We start from the raw sequence: 22,408 nt of genomic DNA, 5'->3' as shown, positions 1-22,408 counted from the left end.
GGGGGAGACTTTAGATTGTAAAATTGCAAGATGTAAACAATATAAACGTGAGAGTTAGTGAAATCAGCTAAGCAATCATCAGTGAGAATGTTGGTAAAGGTTGGGTAGCACAAATGGCGGCTCCACCTGACTTTGTATTAAGTTTCTTGTTGTATTACAAGGGACAACTCTCCTTTATATATAGGAGGTAAAAAGGGTTGCATACAATCCCTAGGATGATCTTATCACTAGAAGACAAATGTTAGCTCACATGCTAGTAGAATTAAGGAGTTGAAATATATACACATTATACTCCTTTACACTCCCTCTCAAGATGTGAGTGAGGTGAAATCTTCACACCCATCTTGCTGAGAAGCCTTCTGTGTTGCTGAACATTAAGTCCCTTAGTAAGAACATAAGCAAGTCGAAACTGAGAAGGAACATAAGATGGATGGATGATCCCTTCGTTAACTTTCTCTCGGATGAAATGGCAATCCACTTTAATGTGTTTTGTCCTCTCATGGTATACATGATTTGCAGCTATAGCCAGAGTTGCCTGACTATCACGTTTGAGTGTTGCATTGCTCATCTTTTTGAGACCTAGTTCCTTAAGCAAAGACATGATCAGCCAGGTGACTTCACAAGTAGTTAAAGCCATGGCCCTAGACTCAGCTTCCTCTGAGGATCTGGGTACTACAATTTGTTTCTTACTTTTCCAGGATATAGGAGATGTGCCTAGAAGAATGCAGTAGCATGTAGTTGATCGTCTAGGAAATAGACAAGAGGCCCAATCTGAGTGACAATATGCAGCGAGTTTAGCTGTTGCAACAATGCTGGTAAGTAGAATACCTTGTTCAGGTGCTTGTTTAATGTATCTTAGGGCTCTTTGTGTTGCCTGCATATGAATAAAAGTAGGTGCTTTCATAAACTGCCTTAGTAGATGAACTGAAAATGTTATGTTTGTTAAAGTCAGATATATATCAATTGACCTACCAATCTCCTCTATGCCTCTGGATTGGACAAGGGAGTTCCTTTCTGAGGCTCTAGTTTCACATGAGCATCTAATGGAAGCTTGAGAGATTTTTGTTTGTCTACACCATATTCTCTCAAGAGATATAGGGGATATTTTCTTTGTGAGATAAAAATTCCTTGAGAAGACTTTGTAAATTCCATTATCCCTAGAAAGTAGTTCAAGTCTCCCAGATCTTTCATATGAAAGGTATTGCTCAATAAGCCTTTCAGCTTCATAATTTCTGCATTGCTATTGCCAGTGATGATTTAATCATCTACATAAATTATGATGGCTGTGAATGTGTCATTTTTCTCTTGAACAAAGAGAGAGTGATCAGTATGAGACTGTATAAATCCAAATGAGAGCAAGGTAGTTGAGAGTTTGGTAAACCATTGCATAAGGGATTGTTTTATCCCATATAAGCCTTTTTGAGTTTGCATACATGTGCTTCTTGCTCCCCCCTGTCTGGTGTAATCTTCTGAAATTTTGTAGCCCATGGGAATGTGCATATAAATTTCCTCTTTTAAATCTCCATGCGAGAATGCATTTTGTACATCCATCTGGCATGTGTGCCATTGATTCATGGCTGCAACAGCTAAGAAAGCTCTAATGGTGCTCATTTTAGCTACTAATGCATAATTTTGAGTATACTCGACACCCTTCTTTTGATTACACCTTGTATTCAAGTCTAGCTTTCTTCCTATCCACAGTTCCATCAGCCTACTACTTTCTTTTATACACCCACCTGCATCCAATAGCCTTTTTTTCCAGGTGGAGGAGAGGTAATCTTCCAAGAAGTTTCATTTCCTTCCAGTTCTTGGAGCTCTTTTCTCATTGCTTCTACCCATATAGGTTGAGTTTCAGCCTCATAGTAAGAGTTCGACTCTTTCGTGTCTACTATCCTTCTCATTGTGTTTTGCAAAGTGTTCATTGACACTTGTTGTTGCACTTGGATCAAATGCTCCTACTTGTTCCTCACTGCTATGTCTATGAGAGAGAGTAACAAAGTCATTCATCCAAGTTGGATTTTTTACAGTTCTTATAGACTTTTTAAGGGTTGTTTGTGAGGATATATCTGTTTGTGGAGTTGGCTCAGGAACAGTTGGTATGGGATGTTCATCAGCTGGTGTATCAATGTTGTGAGAGGATGTCTCAACCACAACTTCTTCTAGTGTTGTATCATAAGATAAGGGAGTAGGTAGGCTAACTGGTATAGGTTTAATAAATGTGTTAGGTTGAGTGTTTGCATAGGAAAAATCTTTTCATAAAACTGCACATCTCTTGACATAAATTGTTGTTTTAGCAAGAGATTTTCAAGCTTATACCCTTTCTAAGCATTAGGGTATCCTAAGAACAAGCTGGGAACAACCTTAGTAGCAAACTTATCTTTTCTCTTGTCAGGATTATAGGCCATGGCCAAGCATCCAAATGCCTTCAATTGAAAACAATCAGGTTTTCTTCCGTACATCATTTCATAAGGTGTCTTGTTTTAAAGCACACTATATGGTAGATTGTTGATTATATAAGCTACAACATAACATAGTCCCCTAGTAGGCCAATGACATGTCTGCTCCAAACCACATAGATGACAAAGGAAAATTAGGTCGTTACTAATCTCCTAAAGTCAAACAAAATCTAAGTAAAGTGACAAGTAAGGGTCATTCTTCCACAAGGACCAAGGAACCCCAATATGTGTTAATTTGAAAATAAGCTAGGCCGAAAAAGAGTCGGAAGGTGTCAACTACCAACTAATCAAGTCTATTAAACTAAACTAACTACCAAGGAACAGCTAGGATTAATGAAAGGGATCTAACACCAACCAAATCATGATTTAGGCAATTAGAAAGGTGAAACATGGAGGAAAGAAAACCAAGCAAATAACCGAGGTTATTGACTCTTAATTAGCTCTAAGCCCTCTCTCAAGGGTGCATAAAACTTCCTAAGTCACATAACTAAGCCACTCTCATGGTCTCAAATATGCAACCAAGGGGATAAGTACAATGTCAATCCACTACTCATCCACATCTCACTCTCATGAGTAATTAAGCAAGATAATAGCATAAATGTCAACCTGAATCTCCTCTCTTAATTTTGATTAAGGTATCAATAAAACAAACATCCAAGTGGCCAACTAGAATGCAAGCAAATAGTAATCAAGCTATTAATCAATTAATAAACCCAATCAAATTCCCTAATTTCATATTCCAACTCCCAAATCAATCATTGTTGGGTTTTCACCTAAACCCTAACCAACAAACTACTCCATAAATACAAAAATGAAGACTTTAGAAAAATTAAGCACTAATAACATGATAATAATCATTAATCTAACATTAAACTAAAAAAAAAATCATAAATAATTAATTAATCATGAACAACTAATCTAAGAAAAACAATTAAAATAAGGTAATAAAAGTTGAGATAGAGCAAGAAATGCTCATTGATTAATGGTTGAAAGTTCAAGTACAAGTATCACCCTTGAATCTACAATCTTCCACCTTTCTTTGAATTTTCTCCCTTTTCTCCGAAACTAATCTATGGAGACTAAACCTCTTTAAAACTCTAAAACTCTTATAAAAACAAACTAAGAGTGATGAATAATTATATAGGCTAAAAAACTTACTTTCTAAAAAGTTGACTTAAGATATTTATACTCCTCCTAATAAAAAAGGAAAGAAAGAAAAAGAAGAAACAAAGAATGAAATAAAAGAAAATGGAAGAAAAAAAAAGAATGAAAGAAAACGTGTGTAAAAAGAAAATGAAAGAAAGAAATGAAAAAGGTAACTAAACCCCCAAAGCATCAGACCCTTATTTTCTATCTCTCGTCTTCTCCGCTGGAATTTCTTCCTTGCTTCGCCGCATCATCCTCATCATCAACGGTCCATCATCATAAAAGGTCCATCATCATCATCATCATCAACGAGAATAAATCACGGCCATTGATTTTCGATATCAATTTGCTTCTCTTTGATTAATCTCTACCGTTAATTCATGGCGTATGAATCAATCTTAAGATGCCACATAACACCACATCACGTGTTGTTTGTAAATGGGTGAGATTGATGAGCGCTCGCTCCGTGGTCGCTCAGACTTCCTGCCTAGCATTCTGTTTTGTGGCAAATTCAAACAGAGCACCCGCTCCATTTAACAGAGGAGCGCCCACTCCCTTTTGGTTTTGGGACAGATGCGAGGCTGTGGTGGAGATGGTGCTTGGTGTGGTGGTGCTGCAATGTAGGGGCAGAGGATGACGGTGTTTGGTGGGTGAAGGAAGATGGTGCTTCCGTGCTTGTGGCTTGGTGTGGTGTAGGATAGGTGGAGATGTGGTGAAGGTTAATAATTGTGTGGGGTGAAGGATATGTTGGCCATGAAGATGATGAAGTTTTGGGACTTTAAGCCAACAATGTTAGATGCATGAGGTCGTTTACAGAAAATGATGTGAACATGACTTTGTTCTCTATCGCTGATGGCATTTCCCCAAGTCCTGATGGATTTGGGTCATGCTTTTATAAGGATAGAATTGTCTGTTGTGGGTGCTGATATCACAAAAGTTGTGCTTAACTTCTTTGAAACATGGAGATTGTTGAAGGAGGTTAATACTATTGTGCTTGCTTTGATTCCCAAGATTAAATGACCTGAGAGCGAGTGTTACAAAATATAGGCCAATTGTCTGTTGCAATGTCATATACAAATGCGTAACAAAGCTGCTGTGTTTGAGAATAAAAGAGGTGCTTCCTGAAATAATTGCAGACAACCAGGGAGCTTTTATTCAAGGTAGATTCATCTCCCATAATATTATGATTTGTCAAGATATTATAAGAGATTATGGGAGAAAAAATTCTAGGTCTGGAGTGATTATAAAAATGGATATGAAGAAGGCTTATGACTATAGGTTAGTCATTTTTGAAAAAGATGTTGAAGGTTTTAAAATTTCCTGAAAATTTTATAGAGTTAGTGACACTACAAAAAAAAGTCCATTTAGAGACGGACAAAATCCGTCCCTAAATAGGTCAAATCCGTCGCTATATGGGCTTAGAGACGGATTTAGAGACGGATATTGTCCCTCTCTAAAACCCTTGTCGCTAATTCGAGTTAGAGACGTTTAGAGACGGATTTGCAAAATCCGTCTCTAAGCTTAGAGACGGATTTTGGAAATCCGTCTCTAAGTTTTAGAGACGGATTTTGGAAATCCGTCTCTAAATTCGCTGAAAATATAAAAAATATATAAACGAAATTAACAACACGATAGATCCTAATATTATCATGATTATATTTAATCACCTATTATTACCTACCTAGTTCAAGTTGATATCATTACCATTTAGGAATATCCCTTAAGTAAACCCGGTTCAGCTCTACAAGGGAAAGGATAAGAAGACTCCACAGTCGAAAGAATCGCTGTTCGTAGGAATCGAACTTGTAACCTCAAAAAAACGAGAAGAAGCTCCAACCAACTACACCAAATACAACTTGTATACTTCTCTACATAATATTGGTAATATGTAGAAGAAATATTAGAGACGGATTTTTAAAATCCGTCTCTAATTTAGGGACGGATTTGAAAATCCGTCTCTAAATTAGAGACGGATTTCTAAAATCCGTCTCTAACTTAGAGACGGATTTCTAAAATCCGTCCCTAAATTAAAGAAGCGCAATAAAATATTCGTATTTGAATTTAGAGACGGATTTTTAGAATCCGTCTCTAAATTTAGAGACGGATTTTAAAAATCCGTCCCTAAATTAGAGACAGATTCTAAAAATCCGTCCCTAAATTAGAGACGGATTCTAAAAATCCGTCCCTAAATTAGAGACGGATTTTGAAAATCCGTCTCTAAATTAAATAGGTGGAATAAAATATTCATATGTAAATTTAGAGACGGATTTTTTGAATCCGTCGCTAACTTTAGAGACGGATTTTTAAATCCGTCTCTAACTTTAGGGACGGATTTTCAAAATCCGTCTCTAAATTTATTTCGAGACGGATTTAAAAAATCCGTCTCTAATTTAGGGACGGATTTTTAAAATCCGTCCCTAAAGTTAGAGACGGATTTAAAAATCCGTCTCTAATTTAGAGACGGATTTAAAAAATCCGTCTCTAAATAAATTTAGAGACGGATTATCAATATTCCGTCTCTAAATTAGAAACGGATATATATCCGTCTCCAAAAATCCGTCGCTATATAAGCTTTTTTTTGTAGTGTGATGGAATGTGCTTGTACCCCAATGTTTTCTCTTTTGATCAATGGTAATTTGCATGGTTTTTTTGAAGGAAAGAGAGAGTTGAGACGAGGAGATCCTATGTCTCCCCTTGTCTTTATCATATGTATGGAGTACCTCACAAGAACCTTGAGAATTATTTGGGATAACCCAAACACTACAAAAACAAGCTCATATAGCGACGGATTTTTGGCGACGGATATATATCCGTTTCTAATTTAGAGACGTGTTAATTATGAGTTGAGATCTTGTGAATGGCATAAGGCTAACTTTGAATTCACATATCTTTCAATCTATAAATGATTTTGATGTGATTCAAATTGGAGGTGATAGCTTGTTCAAAGAGCTTTCCAACGATAGGTCATATGCCCAATTCCGATGAGAAACGAGAAAGTTACACCCGTTTTACGAATGACTGCCGAGAGCATACCGCGACTCGCGGTTTTGAAGATAAGTTCCGAATCAGTTTTTCTTTTTAGGGTTTTGTGCGGAGTATATTTTAGGGTTCTTGTGCGGGGTTCCTTATGTTATAAAAGGACTCTTAGTGTTCATTATTTACACAACTTATGAAACACTTTTAGCCTCTAGATTTAGGACTCCTTGTATTATTCTCTCTGATTTTCTCCATTATAGTGAAGAAGCTCTAATCCCCACCTGTGGACTTAGGTCAAATTTGACTGAACCACGTAAATCCTTGTGTTCTTTGTTTGTTCATCTTTATAGTTTTCTCACCTTTATTATTTCATTGATTTTCTGTTCCGCATTAATCAAACTACAACACCGATTTCCTAACAAATTGGTATCAGAGCTTGGTTGTTTAAGATCTTAGGTGTTTATAGAACAAGTTTTATTTTTTGATTATGTCAATGAAATTCGATATTGAGAAATTTGATAGGCAAGTAAATTTTGGCCTATGGCAATTAAAGATGAAAGCCATCCTGGTTCAAAGTGGTTGTCACAAGGCTCTAGAAGGTGCATCCAAAAAGCCTTCGGGTATGACGGATGAGAAGTGGGAGGAGATAGATTTGAAGGCACTCTCAGCGATTCATTTAAGTCTTTCTAATGAAGTTTTGAGAGAGGTTGCCAAAGAGACGACTGCTGCGGGTTTGTGGTTTAAGTTGGAGTCACTTTTTATGACAAAGTCTGTGACCAACCGTCTACTACTAAAATCTAGACTTCATGATCTTCGTCTAGTAGAAGGTAAACCGCTTGATTCTCATTTAGATGAATTCTTCTCTATAATTATGGATTTGCAAAACATCGATGTTGAGATCGATGATGAGGATATGGCTATTAGGTTGTTGTGTTCTTTACCACCTTCGTATGAGCACTTTCGAGATACCTTATTATATGGTAAAGATGATTTGAGTTTGCAGGATGTTAAGGAGGCCTTAACTCAGAGAGATTTAATTGACAATAAATTGGTTAATAAATCTAATAATTCTGCTCACACAAATGCTTTGGTTGCTCATGGTGGAAAGAATTCTGGAAAATCTGTAACTATTGTCATGTGAAGGGTCATATTAAATCTGAGTGTTGGAAATTAAAGAAGAAAAATGGAGAAAGGTCCAATGAGGGTCAATCTGCAAATATTGCCGACGCTGTTCTGATGATGATCTTGCACTTTAGGGTTACAAGATTTGGGGCTGCGGTTTCTACGATCTCTTTATGTTTGGTGCCCTTTTGAGATCTCTTGGTAAAACGAGAAACCGTGTGGATTTTGTTTTGGAGTCTATGATAGATTGTTTTTGAGTTTTAATAAAGTAGCAATCTTGGTTATGCATTAGATTTTGTTCTAGTTATGCTATTTCTTATCTCAAATTTGGTACTTTTGTTTTATTAATACAATTGCAATTTAGAAATTATTGTTGTCATTCGTTTCTAGAATTGCTTTGAGTTTGTTGTTGAGATGAAGAAGTGTTTGAAGAGAGTTTGGTCAATTTGAGAAGCATGCTGCGTTGGTGACTTTATCCTCTCGATCTAGGCCATGTGATGGTTTTGTATACGGATTTTGTGTTCAAAGGCGCAACAATACACAATTATAGAAGATGACCGTTTTAAGGATTGCCTACATGGGTAGGTTTATGGAATTTTGTTTAAGGTGGAGGTTCTATGGTGTTTGATTAAGCATCATTTTTGGTTCAAGGTGGAGTTACCTTGTTTGTTCGGTTTCAAGTCAAGGTGGAGATTGTTAATTATGACTTGAAATCTTGTGAATGGCATAAGGCTAACTTTGAATGTACATATCTCTCAATCTATAAATGATTTTATGTGATTCAAATTGGAGGTGATAGCTCGTTCAAAGAGTTTTCCAATGATAGGTCATATGCCCAATTCGATGAGAAACGAGAAAGTTAGCCCGTTTTACGAATGACTGCCGAGAGCATCCGCGACTCGCGGTTTTGAAGATAAGTTTCCGAATCAGTTTTTCTTTTTAGGGTTTTGTGCGGAGTATATTCTAGGGTTCTTGTGCGGGGTTCCTTATGCTATAAAAGGACCTCTTAGTGTACATTATTTACACACATTATGAAACACTTTTAGCCTCTAGAATTTAGGACTCCTTGTATTATTCTCTCTGATTTTCTCCATTTAGTGAAGAAGCTCTAATCCCTCACCTCTGGATGTAGGTCAAATTTGACTGAACCACGTAAATCCTTGTGTTCTTTGTTTGTTCATCTTTATAGTTTTCTCACCTTTATTATTTCATTGATTTTCTGTTCCGCATTAATCAAACTACAACACCGATTTTCTAACAAGACGGAATATTGATAATCCGTCTCTAAATTACAGACGGATTTTTAAATCCGTACTTTAGGGGCGGATTATCAATATCCGTCTCTAAATTTAGGGACGGATTTTAAAATCCGTCTCTAAATTTAAATATCAATATTTTATTGCACTTCTTTAATTTAGAGACGGATTTTAAAAATCCGTCTCTAATTTAGGGACGGATTTTTAAAATCCATCTCTAATTTAGGGATGGATTTTTAAATCCATCCCTAAAGTTAGAGACGGATTGAAAAAATCCGTCTCTAAGTTTAAATATGAATATTTTATTGCACTTATTGTATTTAGAGACGGATTTTGAAAATTCGTCTCTAATTTAGGGACGGATTTTGAAAATCCGTCTCTAATTTAGGGACGGACTTTTAAAATCCGTCTCTAATTTAGGGACGGATTCCTAAAATCCGTCTCTAAATTTAGAGAGGGATTTTAAAAATCTGTCTCTTAATTTAAATATGAATATTTTATTGCACTTTTTCAATTTAGGGACGAATTTTAAAAATCCGTCTCTAATTTAGAGACGGATTTTAAAATACGTCTTTAATTTAGGGACGGATTTTTAATAATTTAGGGACGGATTTTTAAAATCCGTCTCTAAATTTTGAAATAAATATTTTATTGCACTTCTTTAATTTAGAGATGAAATTTTTAATTTACGGACGGATTTTAAAAATCCGTCTCTAAATTTAGATATGATTATTTTATTGCACATCTTTAATTTAGGGACGGATATTGAAAATCCGTCTCTACATTTGGGACGGATTTAAAATTCCGTCTCTAAATTAGGAACGGATTTAAAAATCCGTCTCTAAATTAGGGACGGATTTTTGAATCCGTCTCTAATATTTCTTCTAAATATTACCAATAATACGTAGGGAAGTATACAAGTTGTATTTTGTATAGTTGGTTGGAGCTTCTTCTCGTTTCTTTGAGATCACATGTTCGATTCCTACGAACAGTGGTTCTTGCGACAGTGGATTCCCCTTATCCTTTCCCTTTTAGAGCTGAACCGGGTTTACTTGAGTGATATTTCGAACTAGTAATGAGAAAGACTTGAACTAGGTAGGTAATAGTCGGTGATTAAATATAATCACGATAATATTAGGAACCATCTTGTTGTTAATTTCGTTTATTTTTTAAATTTTCAGTGAATTTAGAGACGAATTTCGGAAAACCGTCTCTATAGTTTAGAGACGGATTTCGCAAATCCCTCTCCAAACTTAGAGACGGATTTTCAAAATTCGTGTCTAAACTTTAGAGACGGATTTCCGAAATCCGTCTCTAACTCGAATTAGCGACGAGGGTTTTAGAGAAGGACAATATCCGTCTCTAAATTAGTCTCTAAGCCCATATAGCGACAAATTTAACCTATTTAGGGACGGATTTTGTCCATATCTAAATGGACTTTTTTTGTAGTGAAATATTCAATATCATCCGAGGTGTTTGGGATTGAAAGTGAATCATCTCTGCTTTGCAGACGATGTGATTCTGCGTTGTAAAGGGGATTGTCTCTGTGTACACTATATTTAGGGTTTCAGATATTTTTCTGAAGCAACATGCCTTGAAGTAAACAAGTAGAAAATGGAACTGTATACAACTGGAATGAAGAGAGAAGATGTGCAACGTATTTTGGATGTCTATGGGTTTAGTATTGGTCATTTGCCTTTCAAGTATTTGTGTGTGCCCATTTGCTTGAAGAGACTTTCTTCAAAAGAGTGTAATAGTGTGCTTGAAAAGATGACGGCTAGGATTAATACTTGGAGGAGCAGGAATCTATCCTATTAAGGTAGGTTGATGTTGATCAACTTTGTGCTGATAATTATTCATTTCTACTGGGATCAAGTATTTGTCTTGCCTAGGAAGATAATCGATGATGTAGATAGAATTTGTAGGGCTTTTCTTTGGAGTGGGGAGTTCTACAATGGAAAAGCAGGGTATGTAAATATACAGGAGGTTTGGGTTTGGGAAACATTGGTGTGTGGAATGTTGCTGCAATGGGGAAATATGGTTGGGCTGTTACAAAGAAGAAATTTGTGGTTGAAATGGGTGAGTGAAGTCTATGTTCAAGTTAGATTACGGAGGGAGCATAACGCTCCTGCTAGAAGTAGTTGGTATTGGCGGAAAATATGTGCTATTAAAGACTAGTTGAATTTGGTTTTGAGTGAGGAGCAATTATTGAATATGGAAGTGTATTCTATCAAAAATGTTTACAAGCTGCTTTATGGAAACGTAGAGAGAGTTGGTTGGGATAAAGTAGTCTGTAATAGAGTTGCAATTCCAAAGCACAAATTTTTTATGTGGCTAACTATGAAGCACATAATGTAGACAACGGAGAAAATTTTCAGAATTGGAGTTAGTGTTGTTCCTCTATTCTTGATTTGTAGACTGGAAAATGAGTCAAAAGATCACTTATTCTTCTCCTGTACATATAGCAAGATGGTTATGGAAAAAATTAAAAGGTGGATACATTTGGGGGCAACAGGTATGACAGGTTCTAGTCTGATAAGATGGTTTTGGCGTAGTCGTGTTACAAAATTGCAGAAGCAAGTTATGCTTGCTGCGATAGCTGCAACTATCTAGAAGATTTGGCATGTGAGGAATGTGGTGTTGGGGATTAAAAAGTCATTAATGTAAATAGTATAGTTAGTTCCATACAGACGATAGTTATTGAAAGAGTTTTTGTTGGAACACAAGGTGACACTCAAGAGGGGGAGGGGGGGTTTGAATTGAGTCACAAAATCTAATCGATTTTCGCAAAATCTCTATTATGGCACAATGTCAGCCACTGTGTGAAATAATCGCAAACCTCTGATTCGAGTTTTTGCGAAAACTAAAAATAAAAGTAAGTGAAATATGATACCAAACACAAGATATAACATGGTTCAATCTCACCTATGAGATCTACGTCCACATGAAACAAAACTCTTTATTTCTTTAAATCCTAAAATATCAACCTCTTGATACAATAGGATTCCCTCACTACTAACCCTAGTAGTGCTAATCAACCCTTAACTCTAAGAATTGCCACTCTCTCTAATAATGGAATTAAAGAAAGAAAAGGATCCTCAAACGTGTGCTTCTTAATCAAGCAATCAGAGGACAATTACAATCGTATAATAGTTACTCAAAACTGACTCCAACAGTGCTATACTCTGTGCATTGGGAAATTGTTTTCAGCTCTTAATATCTCTGAGTTTTCTCTCATAAAACGTGAGTTATGAGAATGAATTATAAATCCTTTTATAGTAGATGGTGTGGACGAAAATCCTTCAAAAATATATTTATCTTTTACTCCTTATTTAAGGGATAAGGATTGATCGAAAATCCTTCAAAAAAATATTTATCTTCTACTCCTTAATTTAAGGGATAAAAACTTTTCTTTTTAGAAAAACAAAATTTATCCTTTTTCATCTTTATCTTCAATTCTAAAAAGATAAGTTTTCCTTAAATCAATGTTTATCTATATTTTGACTAACCAATAGATTTTCTTTTTATCTCAAACTCTTTTTCGAAAAACCATATTCGAAAATCATATATTTTCTAAAACTATTTTTTTTACGTTTTTACCAAAACACGTTTTACTTAAAAATTCTTTTACAAAAACGATATATTTTATTTAAAACTTTATCATTCTTAATTTACTCGTTTTATTTAAAAAATTAATTTCCTTTTTTATAGACATACAATATTAATATAATTATTTATTTCCTTAGCTCTAAGAAAATAATAATTATACTAATTTTACATTTCTATATTTAGCACATAGTATATCACCTAGTTCAGATACATTACATTTATGCATAACATAACTACACTTAGGAATATAAACTTGAACTTCAATCCTGATTCTTCATATATTTCTTCAAAGTCTTCAGTTATTCATTCCTTTTGCAACCATCTGTTACACACTTTCATACTATAACATATTATATTATTTTTCATCATCAAAACACAACACGTATATGCACAACAAATTCCCCCTTTTTGATGATGACAAACCTTAAATATAATATTGTCAATTATCACTTTTTCCCCCTCAAAATGTGCATCTATTATTCTGATTCTTATTCCCCTTATCATCTATTTATACATTAGATTAATAGCATCAATTTCCAATATCACCATATGCTCATATATTATTCAAACCACATATCATAGCATGAGAATATTTTTTACTGACACAAGCATAATAGTATATAGTTTCTTTTCCCCCTTTTGGCATCTTCAAAAAGTACGTAAAGAAAAAAAAACCATGCACGCAGTCAGAACTGTCCAAGATAAGTCATTAGCTCAACTAAGCCAGCTAGTGATGCTGGTGCTACAAAATAGTACCAATTCACAATCCACATGAACATCCAAAAAAATCATTAAGTATCACAAAAAAAACCTTTTTTAAACCAACAAGTTTACCAAAAACTACAAAACTAGATAGCTGCCCATAGTACAACAAGGATCAGGGTGGGGTGGGTTTGAGAATCAGAGAGAGAGCCGACATGATTTGTTGGTGCTGCTGTGCGGCAAGCCGGTCACGGGCTCGGTCACGTGCCAAAAGTTTCTTCACTTGGCCAACCTCCTCTTGCATCTTGAGACATCCCACACATGCTTCTTTAGGTTGAAACCCAGAAAATCTTTCTTCAATAACTATCTGCCATGACACACAGTTCCATACGATTTAACATCCCATCACTCATAATATCCCGGCAAACCACTCCCTTAGAGGCGGGAGTCCAGACATCAAAAGCTCTAAAAACCTTAGTCAACCATATACCATAAGGATAGAAATGAGGGGAAGTGAACACATACTTCATATGGAGAAGGATAAGGTGAGGGAGTCTAATTGGATTGCCATGAGAAAGTAACCACATCAACACTTGATCCATTATAAGACAATCCCCACGATTTTCAATGTGGAGAAGGACATTTTTTGTGACAAAACTTCTAAGAAGTTTGTTCTTGGCTGAAAGTAGGGAGGCCGGAAAAATTTGTGCGTGAGGCAGAGGATGATCCGAAATAGTGTGAGTAATGGTGGTATTGTCTACCCCATCAACAAACGACCAATTTTGGGATTTATAATCCGAAAAGCCTATATAAGGGACGCCTAAAATCTAAGCCAAATTTGCAACATCCATATGGATATCTATACCATTTACAGTAGCCGAAAGATTCAAATCATCATAAATAACCAATGTTTCATAGAATTAGGCAACTTAAATCTCAAAAACAGCATCATTATAATTGACCAAGTCTACTTACCCTTGAGTGGCTAAAGAGTCCGAAAGGAAGGTGAATTCTGGCTGAAAAAGCCAGGTGGTCGGAAAGATTCGACCGGACAAAATTTTGACCCTAGTTGAAGAATTTGAAACATTCTGCCGTTTAGAAGGAGGGAAAGAAGAGGCAGGCTTACCAGTGGAGCGGCGCTTGCGAGAGGTCGAAACGCCCGTATTGGGAGTAGCGGAAGGTGACGGAGGTGGAGCAACGCGATTTGTCGTTGTCGGCGTGTTGGTCGGTTTCTTTGCCGGCTTGTTGACCGATTTTTGTACCAGATTCTTGACCGATTTTTTACCGATTGCCGTTGCCGGAGATTTTTTGGGTGGGATTTTCTTGGCCGGAGTTTTTTTGAGAGGTGGTGTTGCCGCCGGAGATTTTGTGAGAGATGGCTCACGAGGAAGAGATGATGATGGTGGTGGTGGAGGTGTAGGGTTATGAGGAGGTGATGGTGGGGGTGGTGGAGGTCGAGGAGGAGTTGGATTGCATGGGGAAGAGGGCAGTGGAGAGGGTGGATCTGGAGAAGGAGGAGGAGATGAAGTGGCAGAGGCGGCGGTTTTCTGAGGGGGCCGCCGGGTGGTCTTCCTCTTCGCCATAGCTAGGGTTTGGAAAGGAGCAAGAGAAGGTGAGAGAGAAAAGGAGGGGGTTTTCTGATTTTGGATTTCAAAAGTTGGGAAATGAGCGTGGTAAGATGGGTTTGGGTAGAGGGAGAAGCACGGGTAAGGGGGCCATTTGGGCTGTGGGGGTTAGTTGGGCTGGGCGTTTATTTGGGCTAGGTAAGGGGATTTGTGGCTGGGCGTGTGTTTAGAGTTTAGAAAACAATGAGAACGTAGGTTGGGTGAGGAGTATGAATCAAGGCAGCCTTGCATAGAGTTTAGAAAAAAAAAATTTAAAAAAAATTTCGAAAGAAAATTTGTGTTTTATGCAAAGCAACATCACTGTGTTTTTTTTTTTTTTAAGAAAAACAAGTGTAACACATATATGATTTGTTTAGTGAATTTCATGAGGCAACTTAGGTGTAGATTGTCAGGACAACATCAATAGCCTTTTCAGAAGTCTGGACTTAAAATAGAAAGTATTTCTAACTTAGTTTTGATATAATCTTTCGAACTCATCTGAACATGTGAAGGTAGGTCAATAAAACATATAAATCAACTAAGTACCCAAAATCAATCCCAATGCTACTCTAAGTTTTTCAAATCTTTCACGAGCAAGTGGTTTAGTGAAAATATCAGCTATTTGGTCCTCAGTACAAATAAATTCAAGGGCTATGTTACCTTTTTCGACATGATCACGTAAAAAATGATATCTTATTTCTATATGCTTAGTACGTGAATGTTGAACTGGATTTTTTGAGATGTTTATTGCACTTGTATTATCACACATAATAGGCATATTATCACACATAATAGGCATATTATCAATCATAACTCCGAAATCACGAAGTTGTTGTCTTACCCATAATACCTGTGCACAACATGAGGCGGCTGCAACATATTCAGCTTCTGCAGTGGAGAGAGCCACAAAATTTTGTTTCTTGGAGGCCCATGATATCAAACATGGACCTAAAAAGGTGGCTATTCCAGCGGTACTCTTTCTATCTACCAAAAATCCTGCATAATCTGCATCAGAAAAACCAATCATGTTAAAATTTCCTCGATTAGGATACCATAGATACAAGTTATTAGTGCCTCTATTAAGTATCTAAGTATTCGTTTGACAGTTTTGAAGTGTGATTCTTTTGGACAAGACTGAAATCTGGCACAGAGGCATACACTGTGCAGAATATCTAGCCGATTTGAAGTTAAGTAGAGAAGAGAGCCTATCATACATGTGTAGATTGTTTCATCCACTTTCTTACAGGTGTAGGATAAGTAGAGAAGTGCAGTAGGTACAGGTGTAGAGAGCCTATCATACCTGTGTAGATTGTTTCATCATACCTGGCCGATTTGAAGTTAAGTAGAGAAGTGCAGTAGGTACAGGTGTAGGATAAGTCTTTGAGTCCTCCATACCATACTTTTTCAATAGCTCCTTCACATATTTCTGTTGATTTATCATTATGCCATTCTCAAGTTGCTTGATTTGTAGGCCTAGGAAGAAACTTATTTCCCACATCCTAGACATTTCAAATTCACTTTTCATTAGTTCAGCAAAATAATGACATAATAATTCTGTAGTTGCCCTAAAAATAATATCATCAACATAGATTTGGACAACCAATAATTCTTCCCCCTTACTTTTCAGAAACAGTGTTCTATCTACTGAACCTCGTTTAAAACCATTTTCCATTAAAAATATAGATAAGCGTTCATATCAAGCTCTAAGAGCTTGCTTTGAACCATAAAGAGCTTTATCATCAAGTTTGAAAACATGGTTAGGCAAATTTTGATCAATGAAGCTAGGAGGTTGTTCAACATACACTGTTTCCTTCAAGTATCCGTTTAAGAAGGCAGTTTTGACATCCATCTGAAATAGTTTAATATTTTTAAAAGCTGCAAAGGATATCAAAATTCTAATAGCTTCTAAACGGGCGACAGGGGCAAAGGTTTCATCATAATCAATTCCCTCTAGTTGGTTGAAGCCTTGGCACACTAGTCTAGCTTTGTTTCGAACAATCATCCCACTGTCATCCAACTTGTTTCGAAAAACCCATTTTGTTCCAATTACGGATTGATGAGTGGGACGAGGTTCCAAATTCCAAACTTCGTTTCTCTTAAACTGATTCAACTCATCCTGCATGGCCAAAATCCAATCAGGGTCAGTCAATGCAATTTTATAATTATTCAGTTCAATTTCAGATATAAAAGCATTGAAAGCACAAAAGTTATGAAGAGATGAGCGAGTTTGAACTCCCTTTGATATGTCTGTAAGTATTAAGTCAGTAGGATGTGATCCTTGATGTTTCCATTTCTTTGGAGTGAAAGTTGCGTTCTGTGGCACAGTGCCATGCTCTGAGCGGTCAATAGTATTTTCGCTTAGTGGATTTCCTTCAGCTTTCGTTGGTTCTTCTAAGGGTTGTCCTTCGGCAATTTCAATTACTTCTTCTGCATTTTTTCCATGCTCGTCAAAATTGTTGTGTTGTTCCTCGGACTGTGTTATACACTGTGCGCGAGAAGTTGTCTCAGTTTGTTTTTCAACATTCTGGTTGTCTAGTGACTCTCTAAATAGTCCAATAGAGAAGTCTTCATCATCATCTACGTGTACATCTTGAGAATTTTTATCAGATTCATCAAATATGACATGAACACTCTCCTCCATACGCATTGTTCTTTTATTGTACACTTTATATGCTTTGCTATGAGGAGAGTATCCTATAAACATTGCTTCATCACTTCTTGGATCAAACTTACCCAAATTATCCTTGCCATTGTTGTGAACATAACAAGTACATCCAAAACATCTTAAGTGAGATATATTTGGTTTTCTACCTTTAACAAGTTCATATGGAGTTTTATTCAAGATGGATCGTACTTTAGTTCTATTATATATGTAGCATGTAGTACTCACTGCCTCAGCCCAAAAATTTCTAGGTAAGCCACTATATAATAGCATGGTTCGAGACATGTCTTCTAGATTTCGATTCATCCTTTCTACAACTCCATTTTGTTGTGGTGTCCTTGGTGCAGAGAAGTTATGATCAATTCCATTGTCATTCCAAAATTTTTCGAAATCTGTATTTTCAAACTCAGTGCCATGATCAGTTCGGACAGATAGCAGTTTACAATTTGTTTGATTTTGAACTTTTCGAATGTGAACTAGAAATACATCAAACGTTTCATCTTTGCCGCCAAGGAATAAGGTCCATACAAATCTAGAAAAATCATCAACAAGCACTAATACATATTTGCTACCACCTCTACTACTTACACGCATTGGACCACAGAGATCCATGTGAATTAATTCCAAGGGTTTAAAGGTGCTAACAAATGTTTTTGACTTAAAAGACGATCGAACATGTTTGCATCTAGCAAATGCATTTCAAATTGCTTCCCAATAAAAGTTTATAGATGGTAGGCCATCAACTAAATCCATTTTTCTTAATTTCTTAAGCATTCTAGCACTAACATGTCCAAGTCTTTTATGCCAAAGTAGAGGGTTATCTTGTAGAGCACTCATGCACGAAATTTTATCATTAGATAAGGTGTTTAGACAAGTTATGTAAACATTATTTAACCTCTTACCTTCCAAAACATTACCTCGATCACACAATTGTGATATGCTTAACAAATTGTGTTTTAGTCCATTTACCAGCATTACATTCTCGATGGAGTGTGTTAGAGATTTACCGACGTTTCCTATTCCAATTATTTCTCCCTTTTTGTTGTGGTCAAATGTAACACACCCTCCATTGTGGGCTACTAGTGAGACGAATTGAGATTTGTCACCAATCATGTGTCTTGAGCAACCACTATCGAGGTACCATAGGTTGCTTCCTCTCACGTTTGCCTGCAAAAGAATCACTTGTTAGTTTTAGGAACCCAGATTTGTTTGGGTCCCTTTTTCTTACGCTGAGCATCAAGTGTGTCTTTCCTAACCCATATTTGAGTAACATGTTTAGCATTCTTTGCAATTCGTTTTTTCTTTATGTTACAGTCGTCAATTAAGTGACCATTATTTCCACAAAAGTTGCAAATTGGATATTCAGGTAGATCCACATATTTTCTCTTTCGAAAGTTCTGGCACAGTGTCGTACACTGTGTTGCTGACTAGTGTAACCTAATCCGGTTTTGTTCATGTTATTTATGGTGCTTGTTAAGTAGTTTAGAGCATACATTCCATTAGTTTACTTTTCATGCATCTTTCGAGCAATGGAAAGTTGTGATTCCAAGAATTCGACTGAGGTATTTAAATCACTACTTCTTTTTATGGAAATCTCTACGTTTCTTTTAACATTGTCAAGTTCTTCACTTAACTTTGCATCACTAGGCAACATTAGTGGAACAATCCTAGGTTTCTGTCTTGAATTCTTAAGTTTAACTAGCTCATGATTTAATGTTTCAATTTGTTTTTCAAGACTCGATTTTTTAGCTTCAAGTACAGTGGATGGCACTGTGCTATTTACGATGTCATCAGCAAGAGTTTTTTCGTGTTTCAGTGTGTTTATCTCTCTGTCTTTCTCATCAATCCTTTTCATCAGTGATTTATTTTCTTTCAATAATTCTTTATATTCTAGTTCTAATCCAATCTTTTGCTTGGTCAAGTTTTTTTATTTCCTTTTTCATGATATCAAAATTATCATTCATGTTTTGACAATCATCAATCACGTTTTCAAGCAAGGTGACAAGTTGATTCTTTGAAAGAAGATGAATTGAGGGTTTTAAGGATGTTAGGCTTACCTCACTGTCTTCTACTTCTTCGAGAGGGTTCAAACTTTTAGCCATTAAGCATAGATGTGAGTCGTCCTGGGACAGTGCCTCCTTCAGTGTTGTCTGTACATCATTCAGGCATAGTTTGGCCTCGTGGCACTGTGCTACGCTCTGTTCTTCGTCAGAATCCGAATCTCCCCAAACTGAAGTAATCATAGCTTTCTTGAACTCTTTCTTTGACTGCTCTCGTTTTTCCTTAGGCTTTTCATCATCCCATAGGGGACATTTTTTAATCCTGTGATCAAACTTACCACACTTGAAACAACCAGAGTTAGTAGCACTTTTCTTTGGGTTAGAAGTAGTACCCTTACCTTTGAAATTTTCACTTCTCCTGAAGTTGTTGTTCTTGTTCTTTTTTAGAAAATTTTGAAACTTTCTAGTTAGAAACGCTACCTCATCATCACTATCACTATCATCAGTTTCTACTTCAGTTTTTAAGGCCAACCCTTTATTATTTGGTTCATTAGTTTTAGAATCTAAAACAAGTTCATGAGTCATTAATGAGCCAATTAGTTGTTCTAGTGAGAGTTTAGTTAGATCTTTAGCCTCTTGAATAGCAGTGATTTTAGGAAGCGATTTATTTGTTAAACTCCTTAACACTTTTCTTACTAAATCTTCAAAAGAATAGATTTTTCCTAGAGAGCGTAGTTCATTAGTTATTAGTGTGAATCTAGTGAACATCTCTTTAATAGATTCGTCCTTATTCATAGTAAACAACTCATATTGTTGGACTAGCAAATCTATCCTAGATTGTTTTACCTCATTCGTACCTTCATGGGCCAACTCCAGTGTGTCCCATATTTCCTTAGCAGTAGTACATGCTAAAATTCTTGAATATTCATCATTCCATATTGGAGAATACTCATAGCTTTGAAATTTTTTTCGGCTTTTGCATAGTCGACCGAATTGTAGTCATCTTCATCCTTGTCGACCATGTTTCCTTCAACATCTTTGACTTGGATAAGAATAGGTCCTGTTCTTATGATTCTCCAACACTCATAATCTGAACTTTGAATGTAGATCCTCATCCTTGTCTTCCACCATCCGTAAACTTTTCCATTGAAAGTAGGACACTTGGAGTGCCTATCGCGAGAGTCATCTTGCATATTCATGATTTCTATTCTCTAGATATTAGTCTTACGAGAATAGCCTGCTCTGATACCACTTATTGGAACACAAGGTGACACTCAAGAGGGGGGAGGGGGGTTTGAATTGAGTGACAAAATCTAATCGATTTTCGCAAAATCTCTGTTATGGCACAATGCCAGCCACTGTGTGAAATAATCGTAAACCTCTGATTCAAGTTTTTGCGAAAACTAAAACTAAAAGTACGTGAAATATGATACGAAAACTCAAGATATAACGTGGTTGAATCTCACCTCTGAGATCTACGTCCACACGAAACAAAACTCTTTATTTCTTTGAATCCTAAAATATCAACCTCTTGATACAATAAGATTCCCTCACTACTAACCCTAGTAGTGCTAATCAACCCCTAACTCTAAGAATTGTCACTCTCTCTAATAATGGAATTAAAGAAAGAAAAGGATCCTCAAACGTGTGCTTCTTAATCAAGCAATTAGAGGACAATTATAATCGTATAATAGTTACTCAAAACTGACTCGAACAGTGCTATACTCTATGCGTTAGGAAATTGTTTTCAGCTCTTAATATCTCTGATTTTTCTCTCTGAAAACGTGAGTTATGAGAATGAATTATAAACCCTTTTATAGTACATGGTGTGGACGAAAATCCTTCAAAATATATTTATCTTTTACTCCTTAATTTAAGGGATAAGGATTGATCGAAAATCCTTCAAAAAAATATTTATCTTCTACTCCTTAATTTAAGGGATAAAACTTTCCTTTTTAGAAAAACAAAATTTATCCTTTTTCATCTTTATCTTCAATTCTTTTTTTTTTGATCGGATCTTCATTTCTAAAAAGATAAGTTTTCCTTAAATCAATGTTTATCTATATTTTGAGTAACCAATAGATTTTCTTTTTATCTCAAACTCTTTTTTCAAAAACCATATTCGAAAATCATATATTTTCAAACTATTTTTTTCACGTTTTTACCAAAACACGTTTTACTTAAAATTCTTTTACAAAAACGTTATTTTATTTAAAACTTTATCAGTTTTAATTTACTCGTTTTATTTCGAAAATTAATTTCCTTTTATATATACATATAATATTAATAAAATTATTTATTTCCTTAACTCTAAGAAAATAATAATTACACTAATTTTACATCTCTATATTTAGCACATAGTATATCACCTGGTTCAAGTACATCACATTTATACATAACGTAACTACACTTGGGAATATAAACTTGAACTTCAATCTTGATTCTTCATTTCTTCAAAGTCTTCAGTTATTCATTCCTTTTGCAACCATCTGTTACACACTTTCATACTATAACATATTATATTATTTTTCATCATCAAAACACAACACGTATATGCACAACAGTTTTTATATTATTTTACCTAGGAAGACTTCTAGGAAAGATAGTGACTGGGTAAGACAGTTAAGCATGGAGATTTGTAATTAATTTTTGTGATTGATCTAGTTTGTAATCTGATTTTGGGGTGAAATGATATTTTACTTGTTGAGCAAAAAAAAAAAAAAGAATTTGGGATGAGTTATAAGAACTTAAGAGCTTCCTACATCTCACTCGTACAATGTGCATACAACTACCACACATAATAGGATAATTGTTCTAAAGAAATTTTAACTCATGGTACATTCCTGCTCCAGATTTCATGAATGCATGAGGTTCC

General features: G+C 35.8%; 1 protein-coding gene across 2 annotated transcripts in view; it reads left to right on the top strand.

Annotated features, from left to right (window-relative positions):
• LOC104905136 (uncharacterized) overlaps window positions 1-22,408 on the top strand; it is a 39,188-nt gene that overhangs the window by 16,162 nt on the left and 618 nt on the right. The window lies entirely within an intron of this gene.

Source organism: Beta vulgaris, chromosome 1 (genome assembly GCF_026745355.1).
Source record: "Beta vulgaris subsp. vulgaris cultivar EL10 chromosome 1, EL10.2, whole genome shotgun sequence".
Classification (NCBI taxonomy): Eukaryota; Viridiplantae; Streptophyta; class Magnoliopsida; order Caryophyllales; family Amaranthaceae; genus Beta; species Beta vulgaris.
Note: the sequence above shows the minus strand (reverse complement) of the source record. Positions and strands in the feature narration are given on the sequence as shown.